Source organism: Nannospalax galili, unplaced genomic scaffold, assembly GCF_000622305.1.
Source record: "Nannospalax galili isolate Female #2095 unplaced genomic scaffold, S.galili_v1.0 scaffold930, whole genome shotgun sequence".
NCBI lineage: Eukaryota > Metazoa > Chordata > Mammalia > Rodentia > Spalacidae > Nannospalax > Nannospalax galili.
In genome coordinates, this window is record NW_008329328.1 from 100,513 (window position 1) to 109,870 (window position 9,358).

The window sequence follows — 9,358 nt, forward strand, 5'->3', positions numbered from 1 at the left end:
GCAAGGTTTTGAACTCTCGAAGCCTAGATCCAATGATGTGATTCTTCCAGTAAGTCCAGACTTCCTAAACCTCTACAGGCATCACTACTAATTAGTGCCAAGTATTCAAATAGAACCTATGGGGGTCATTCTCATTCAAACCACCACACTTTCATTCTTCATGCATAATAATGAGAAAATATGAAGGAATCTGAAACTTTAAAAACCCAAACAATGCAATTAGACATTAGGATATCTTCTAAAGATAGTAAACATTTCATTCAATGACAAACAGCATATACAACCATTACTGTAAGACTATAACAGAGTTGAAAAATTCTTAATGATGCCACACCACTGTAATGTCACACTGAAACTCATTTCTCAGGCTTTGTGATAATGACTGAGCAAAACCAGCCCACTGAATTTCTGGTTCTCAAAATTATAGCAATATGGTTATATACAATGCATATTTTACAATTGTGCTAAACACATATTACCAACACATATTGACTAGCCTATGCTTTTTATGATTTTAGTATGTGCTCCTATTTATAAGTCAGCAGCAGCCTCCTGTGGTAATGACTTGTACAGTTATGGACAAATTCGGGGCAAATGACTTTTACTTAACCTTGCCACCAAAGAGTTAAAATTATATTGGCTTCATAGCTTGTTTATAATGTAAACAAGCTCACTGCACCTTGAGCTCCACTTATAACCTAAACATAGTGTGCATGGCTTTTCTTTTTCCTTGATCTAAGAAACTATATCAGTGTAAACGTGGATACTCTACGTATCAATCAAGAACTGCAGACAGCATTATCTAATTGAAATCAAGGAGATATTGTCCCATTTGTGTTGACAGCAATAGATGAGAGTGAGATATTTAAATCTGTGGTTCTGTGTGTTGATCTAAGTCAGTAGAGGTCAAAAAGGACAAAACATCTGATGAGATAAATTTCTATTTTTATTTTCCAGTTTCTTGTTGGTTATACTCTTTCAATAAGAGAAAGAACAAGCCTTGTTTTGTAGGATGGACCTGTGAGTAACCTGAATATATAGGTGATCAGAGCAGTTCCAGTCTCCTCTTGGCTAAAAATAAATGCTAAGAATTAGGCTGTCTTTGTTCAAGCATCACAGCAATGTAACATCACACAGTACCACAACAGCCTCAGACATATGTGCTCCCTACATCTCTAGATAAGAGAGAGTTACACCATTTAAGTTTACAAGCCAGTAATGACATCCCAACTTTTTTTTAATCTTTTTTGAGACAAGTTTTTAACAATTAAAATTTTTTTTCTAGAATTTTATGCATGTGTACTTTACTGACATTGTTACCATCCCTCCTCTTCCCCTTCTAACTCATCCATACCCTCGCTCCCTCTCAATGTTGGAGAATTTATTATTATTACATATACATGTATGTATATATACATTTATGTATAGAGATTATATAAACTTATATATACACACATATATGTTATATATATCTATATCTATGTCATCTATATAATCTGTATCTGTTAGCGATGCTTACATGTACATGTGTTTAGGGATGACTATTTGGGATTGGATAACATATTAGGGAGCTTGTCCCTGGAGAAAACTGATTCTCTCTTCCTCAGCAGTCATTGATTGCCTATAGCTCTCTATCTAGAGGTGGGTCCCTATGAAATTTCCCCCCTTCACATTGGCATGCCACTGGTATTGTTATTTTTCAGGCATTGTTTAAGCAACTGTTATTAGTGAGATTTTATGAATGTGATGCCCCTGTCAGGTCTAGAAAACACTACTTAGAAACAGATATTCTGATACTATTTCTCTGATTATATGCACCCACTGAGGATCATAGATATAGACTGTGGAATTGCTTACCCAATAGTTGTGACTGATTAACGAACTTTCTCATGGTGTATCCCTAGTGTTGAGTAACCCCTGACTGAATCAACTTGTAAAGCCTCTATAATGCTGTTCAATGTGTATTCATATTATATTTAGAAACACAATGAAAATATACCCTTTGATTTCAAATTATACATGTGGAATTCACCTCCAGAGCATCTGGAAAGAGGACAGTGCTGAAGGCCTATAGAAAAGAGCAAATCTATTTGAATACGACATTGTTCTGTTAGAATTAATTAAAAGTGTTTTAAACTTGCACATACTTTTACATCCGTAATTTTTCTTAGATCTCCATTTTCCTGAATCTCACCAAAATTGGAAGCTTGTTGCGTGGCTCCTCTTAGGAAAATGTGAAAAAATAATCCATTTAGCCCAGAGAAGGAACTGATCCCACATGGAAGAAATGATTCCAACAAAATCCAGCTTGGTGGCACAATGAGTGTATTGAGATAGTTTATGGGAATATAGGTGAGAGGTCACTCGTGGGAGTGTGGGTGAGAAGTAACTCACAGGAGCATGGTAAGAAGTTACTTAAAGAAACAAAGGTAATGACCCAGAGAAAACATATCCCCCAAGATTTCTCTCCAATTTATAGGTAGCTTCACCAAAGTGTTCTCTTCTCTAGCAGTTGTTTACTGCTTTTACAAAACTCATGGAGGCCTTGGGAGTCTTGCAAATTTTGGAGATTTCTAAGTCTTTTAAGTTTCTTTAGTTCCCAGAGTCTTATGAGCCTGCCCTCTCTTTCAGTTCAGAAAAAATAGCTGCAGAGCAGGTCTTCCCAGTCAGATCTGCAGTGGACCGGGAAAGTCACAAACCTTAAAGTTCAAAATGCCTCAAGAGACAGATATTTTTATTTGATGCTGGAATCCATTTTCAAGTGATTCATTTACAGACATTTTGCAAAATTAAAATATAAATATATTACCCACACTGATGAAAACCATTGGCTAGATCTACTTCAATTTCCCCCTATCACAGTCTCCCTCTTTTTTGGTAGTGTTGGCTTGGCCACAAGTTTTGGAATCAACTTAGAGGGATATTAACAGTGAATATGTAGAAGATTAGATAGATAGACAGACAGATAGATAGATAGATAGATAGATAGATAGATAGATTATAGATAAATAGAAAGATAGGTGATAGATAGATACATGATAGATAGATGATAGATAGATGATAGATAGACAGATGATAGATAGATGATACAGATATGCAAAAATTTTCATGAGTGGTGAGAAGGGGATGCAGATATGGGAAGGGAATCTAAATATGGATAGATAGATAGATAGATAGATAGATGATAGATAGATGTAGAAAGATAGATAGTATGGTTATAGTAGAATATTTTTGTGATTTGCCATCACGTCTGTGTAAATTATTGCTGGCGGTCCTGAAAGTTTCCTAACAATAATGCAGTTAGTTTAATGAGTGTTTGAGAAGACTTGAAATGACTTGAAATTTTAAAGCTCACGCATGGCAGAATCTTCACAGAAGACTTTCTAGATTTGATAACAGTGGTAAAAGAGTGTGTGCGTTTGGAATAAGATACTGGGAAGCTGAAATTAGGTTCTTTCTGTTGATAATATGTTTTAAGAAATTAATTTTAAATTGATAGCTTTCAAAAAATTCTATTAACAATGTCAGAGGAAAGATAGTGACTTTTCAATCTACTCATTGAGAGATGTTACCTAACCTAGTGGAAAGAGCAACTGTGTACGTAATCAGCAGCTTAGAGAGAGTCAGACACACAATTGTTATCTTCTCCTCCCTTTGATTTTCCTGGAACACTTTACAGCCTTTGAAATAGTTTTTTATGAGTATTATTTTTCTATTTTAAATATGTTCATTTTCATGTTTACTTTTCACTTATAATTTTTACCAAGGAGTTCTGACACCACATATTTTTGAGGTACTGCTAGTATTATATTCCTTGTGCATGCCTAATGGGAGTCTAAAACTGCCTTCACAGTAGGGTCTGTGTTGTCACAAGGATACGGTGGAGAGCTCCCCAGGGGGTGGTTACTGGGACTGCTCCACCTAGACTCTGGGGAAACATCACCCTTCCCCTGCAAAAGTCTTTTGACTCCTAAGTACACTGCGGGGGAGGTGGTAGAAGAAAAGTTGGATGGGCATAGTCAATGCACAGTGAGTGCATGTACAGAAATACTATAATGGAATCCACTAATTTACATTATTAATATATGTTAATAATAATGATGATGAGATAGAGACCTTTTGTCCAAATCATCATCAAATCCTAACAATCAAGGCTTTTATTTCCTCCTTCCACTGCGATTATGATTTTATTTTTCTCTGACCATAACCTCCTTTACATAAGTGCCTGTGTTCTAAAGCTACATCTTGATATGATAAATAAGAAGCTATGTTCACATAACCAAGAAACCCAAGCTTTTTTTTTTTTTTTTTTTTGCTGAAGTTTTGAAAATCCAATTTTGGGTGTCTAAAGCTTAGTATGAATTATTTCCTTCTCTTTTCATTTTTGCAGGAATAAATCCCAATTTCTCCCCATAATCCACCAACTATAAAAATGATTGATCTCATGCTGATTAAGGAAAAGGTCATATACACAGAAAGCAAAGGAGGAAAGGACACAGGCATTATTAGAATTTTTCCAGTCTTTTGCTCTTCTCTGCTTCACATTGGTAGATAAAAAATAATGAAAAGAATTTCTGAAACAATATTTCATAGTTAATTGAACAAAGAAAATGAGAAAAGAGAAAATCTAAAAAATCATAAACACCAATTTTCTTTTATTTGGTCATCTGTTGGGAAAATATTTTTATTGATTTGAGAATTTCATACAATGTATTTTGATCATATTTAATCCCCCCTTCCACTCCCAGCTTACTCCTCTCCCTGACTTTATATCCTCTCTTATTATTTGTTTTTTTGAAAGTCCTGTTGAGTCTAATTGGGAAAGGGGAATAATGAATAGAATGGGTTTAATGGGGGTGGAGAACAGCTGGTAGGGCAGAAAAAATAAGAGGGGCAATAACTTTGATCTTTAAATATGTCCATATACAATAAAAAAGAATTTAAATGTAGTTACCCAATAACAAGGGTTCACACACCCTAAAGATATTAATTATATAATATGTGGTAGATAGTAATTTGGGCTAGCAAATGTAAAGACCAATGCCAGGCATGCACTCCCTGTCCTACAGATCTTCAAACAATACAGGCCATTATATGCCATTATACTTTGCCCCCTACCCCCACCACAGAATTTGATGGTAAGACCCTATTGCTGAACACATTACAATACCTGAGTTGCAGAACAAGGACAAATCAAGCTGGTACTGACCACTTGATCATCTTTCCTGTCACACTTTAAGAGCTTTCAACTGAGTTACCCTTTTATAAGGAGAAAAAGAGAGAATAGTAGAATTGGCTCTGCTAATTAGGCTTAAGTCTGACACCCAGTGCCATGCATTGATGCTGAAATCCTTTTCTCTTAGTGTGGAAGATAGTCTTTGATGTCAAGAGTCTGATTTTTGTTTTTATTTGAGACAAGATTTCACCTTGTTGCTTAGGATCATATCAGACACATGGGCTCACACATTCATTTCACCTCACCTTCTTGGGTGAGTAAGATTACACCCCCAGACCAGGGCCACTGTACCAGGCACAAATTCAGCTTTTAATGATGACATGCTAAAATATAGGTGTAACATTGATTTCCCATTTGTCCTAATTGAATTTGCATCTTCTACTTTTTATGACTGAGGGAAGTTATAAATTATGATTTTTCCATTGCTTTCCTCAGTGCTAGAGACTGAGCCTAGGGTCTGATGCCTGTTAGGAAGCGCTCTTTACTCTAGGCATGTCTCCAGCCCTCTTGACACTTTCTGTTTTGTGACTGGATCTCACTAAGCACCCGGGTTGACCTTGAATTCATTCTAGCACAGGTGGGCCATGACATTGCAATCCTCTTACCTCAGCTTCCTAAGTTCCTAGGCCTATGATTCTGCACCACAAGATCCATGAATTATGAAGCCAAATTCCATGATTGTTACTGGTTTCCCTGGTGTGCACAGCAGAACTGTACCAATGACATCAGTTAGTCCATGCAGCAGAAGAAATGTATTTTTTACAAAAAACTGCCAAGTGGTCATCATTTTTCACACTAGGCATTACCCTCCTGCTGTCTTAAAATACATGGTTGCACTGTCTCTGTTTTAGAAAACTGGTAAGGTAAAATCATAAAATTTTAATAAGTGATGTCTCATTGAGCATAACATTCAATTTCCTTAGAAATGAGGAAATCATATTCCTCTGAAGCTAAATGTCTCCCTGAAAGTCATCTGCTATGCTGACAGATCCAGGACTTTCATAATTGCACCATGTATGAAGATAGGTTGAAATATGATCTGAGACAGTAGAAATAACATTGTATTTAAGTCTATGTAAAGCAAAAATATTGACTTTGGAGCATTTTCAAATAAGTTTATTAGAATTGATACATGAGATCATAAAAATATCTGTATTCATGAGTACCCTGAGCTGTTTCAACCATGTGCACATCACGTAGTGCTTAAACTCAATTGTATATGCCTTTCTCTTCATCTTTCAATTTTTGTGGTGAAAATATTCAAAATATTTTAGATTTTGGGAACGCAAATGCAAAGGCCATTACTTCTTTCTATAGTCACCTACTGTGTGTTAGAAAACTAGAACTACTTGTTTTGATCCAAATCTAATGTATGCTCATTAATCGACCTCCCTATTCCTCCCCCTCCCTATGACCTGTTACAGCCAGCACTATATATCCTGCATCCCTGAGATCAAATTTTTAGAGTTCACATTTGAGTGAGATCATTAGGTACCTGTCTGTACCTCCTTATTTTGCTTAACATAATGATTTTAGATCCATCTGCTTTTGAAAAGTGACAAGGTTTCAAATTTATGGTTAAGTATTATTGCATTGTGCATATGCATCACACTCATTAGTTAATGAATATTAGGTGATTTCTGTTTCTTGATTATTGTATATAGTAACACAGTGAATGTGAAAATTTAGAGTTGTTTAACATGTTTCTTTCATCCCTTTATATATACTATACTTGGGAGTGGGATGATTAGATCATATGACAGTTTAAGTTTAAAATTTTTAACAAACCCACAGACTGTTTCTTGTTTTGCTTTGTTTGTGCTTCTCAGACAGGGTCTCACTATGTAGCCCTGGCTGGTCTGATACTCACTATGTAGGTCAGACTGGTCTTGAACTCAGGGATCCTCATGCCCCTGCCTGTCACGTTCTGGGATTAAAGGCATATGCCACCATACTTGGCAAACCTACAGACTATTTACCATAATGGCTGCCCTAACTTAGATTTCCACAGGGGTTGTTTTTCCCCATATTCTTGCCAGCACTTTCTATCTTTAGTGTTTTGGGAGTAGCTATAATAAATAACAAAAGGTGTTATAGGTGTTATAGGTTTGACAGAAAGGAAGCTGAGATGAATCCTTTTCAGGCATGCTTTATTAGAGGGCTGTTAGTATCAGGCCACAGACAGCCTTGAGGGGCCCTAAAGGAAAGAGAGAGACAGAGTGAGAAAGGGGAGAGAGAGAGAGAGAGAGAGAGAGAGAGAGAGAGAGAGAGAGATTGATTCATGCCACATGATCTAGCCCACATGCCTCATGCACTAGTTAAAAGCAAAATTATCCTCAGGGCTGAAGAGATGATTCAGTGGTTAAGAGTACTAGTTGCTCTTGCAGAGGACCTAGGTTTTGTTTCCAGCACCCACATGGCAGCTGAAAACTGTTTATAGTTCAAGTTCCAGGGGATCTGATGCCCTCTTTTTCTTGCTTCCATGGGCATTACATGCAATGAGTAACTTACAAAAATGCAGGAAAAACACTCATACACATAAAAAAGAAATTAATTTTTAAAAGTAGGTTTACCCTTGGGTCTGGGCATCAGAATGGTCTGGGTTACATTACAGTACAAGGGAGGGAAGCCTGTGAGATCTCAGCTGGTGTTGCTTTATCAACTTGTTTTTAGGTGAGTTGAAGCTAGAGGGTCTGTAATCTAGTAGTTATAGGATATGTCATTCAATTTTTATGACAATTACTGGGATTGAGTAAGTTTTCATACACCTGTTTGGCATCTGTGATGGTTACTATTGCTTGTCAACTTGACTGATTTGGAATCACCTAAGAAACACACCTCTGGATATGTTTGTGAGTACATTTCCAGAGAGGTTGTTATTAACTGAGGGAAGAAAATCTGTTGGAACACAGGCGGTACCACCACGTGGGCTGTGGTCCCAGACTAAATAAGAGGGACAAAGGAGAAAGCAAACTGAACACCAGCATTCATCGCTCTGCTTCCTGACTATAGATACAATACCAGCAGCTACATCAGGTTCCCACCACCATGCCTTGCCCATCATCATAGATTGCTTTTTTCTGAGCTGTGAGCCAAAATAAACCTTCCTAAGTTGCCTTTCTCATGTATTTGGTTACATTAATCAGAAAACTATGCATCTTACTTTTAGAAATGTCTATTGAGGCTTATTTCCTATTTTCACAGGTTATTTGGCTTTCTACTTGGCTGTTTAGCTTTTATGTTCCTTATACATTCTGAACATGAACCTTGTGCTAGATGTATAGTTGGCAAATATTTTCTTTAATTCTGTAGATTGTATCTTCATTTTCTGTGAAGAAATTTTTAGTGTGATATAATCCCATGTATTTTTCTGGTTTGTTTGTTTGTTTTGGGGGGTTTTGCTGCTTTTTTTGCCCTCTGCCCCTGTGATCTCATCTGCTTGGAAGCCACAGGATGGCTGGGAATACTGAAAGAGATGCAAACCTGCAGGAGTTTGACAGAGCTCTGGAAGCTTTCCTCAAAACTCCCTGAATGGGTGAACACAGTCAAGGCGAGCAAGCATAAGGAACCTGCCTCTATGAAGAGAACTGTTTCTCTCCACAAGCTTCTTCCACAGCACAGCACTGTCCCTCCTGGGCAGTGCTGGGATTTGCTCCATGACCAAATCTAAGAGGAACAACAGATAAATGGTGTCAAGCCCAGGCACTTCAGTAGCATGGGCCCAGCAGTGTCCCCCAAGTGCTGCAGGGGCTGAAAGTGATGGAAAAGGAGCAATATGGGGCTCACATACTGACACCTCAGGGACAGAGAGGTGTGGACAGAACCACCTGACAGCTGGTGGCTGCCAGCTAGAAACATTAGAACAAAGGATGCTGGGTTAATAGATTGCCTCTTTTGTTAAAAAATATCATGCCCATTCTAATATACTGAAGCATTTCCTTTATGTATTAGTCACTTTTCTGTTGCTATGATAGAAGCACTGACCAAAACAACTTATAAAAGGAAGAATTTATTTGAGCTTATGGTTCCAGGAGAATTACGTTCTGTCATGGCAGGGAGGCATGATGGCTGGAGTTGGATGGAGGTTGCTGGAGTAGGAGCAATAGAAGTTAAGCTCTCACA

At 37.3% G+C, this 9,358-nt stretch overlaps 1 pseudogene; it reads left to right on the top strand.

Moving 5' to 3' along the window:
• Positions 1 to 8,689: 8,689 nt before the first annotated feature.
• On the top strand, positions 8,690 to 9,117 carry LOC115070973 (annotated as a pseudogene).
• The last annotated feature ends 241 nt before the right edge of the window (positions 9,118 to 9,358 follow it).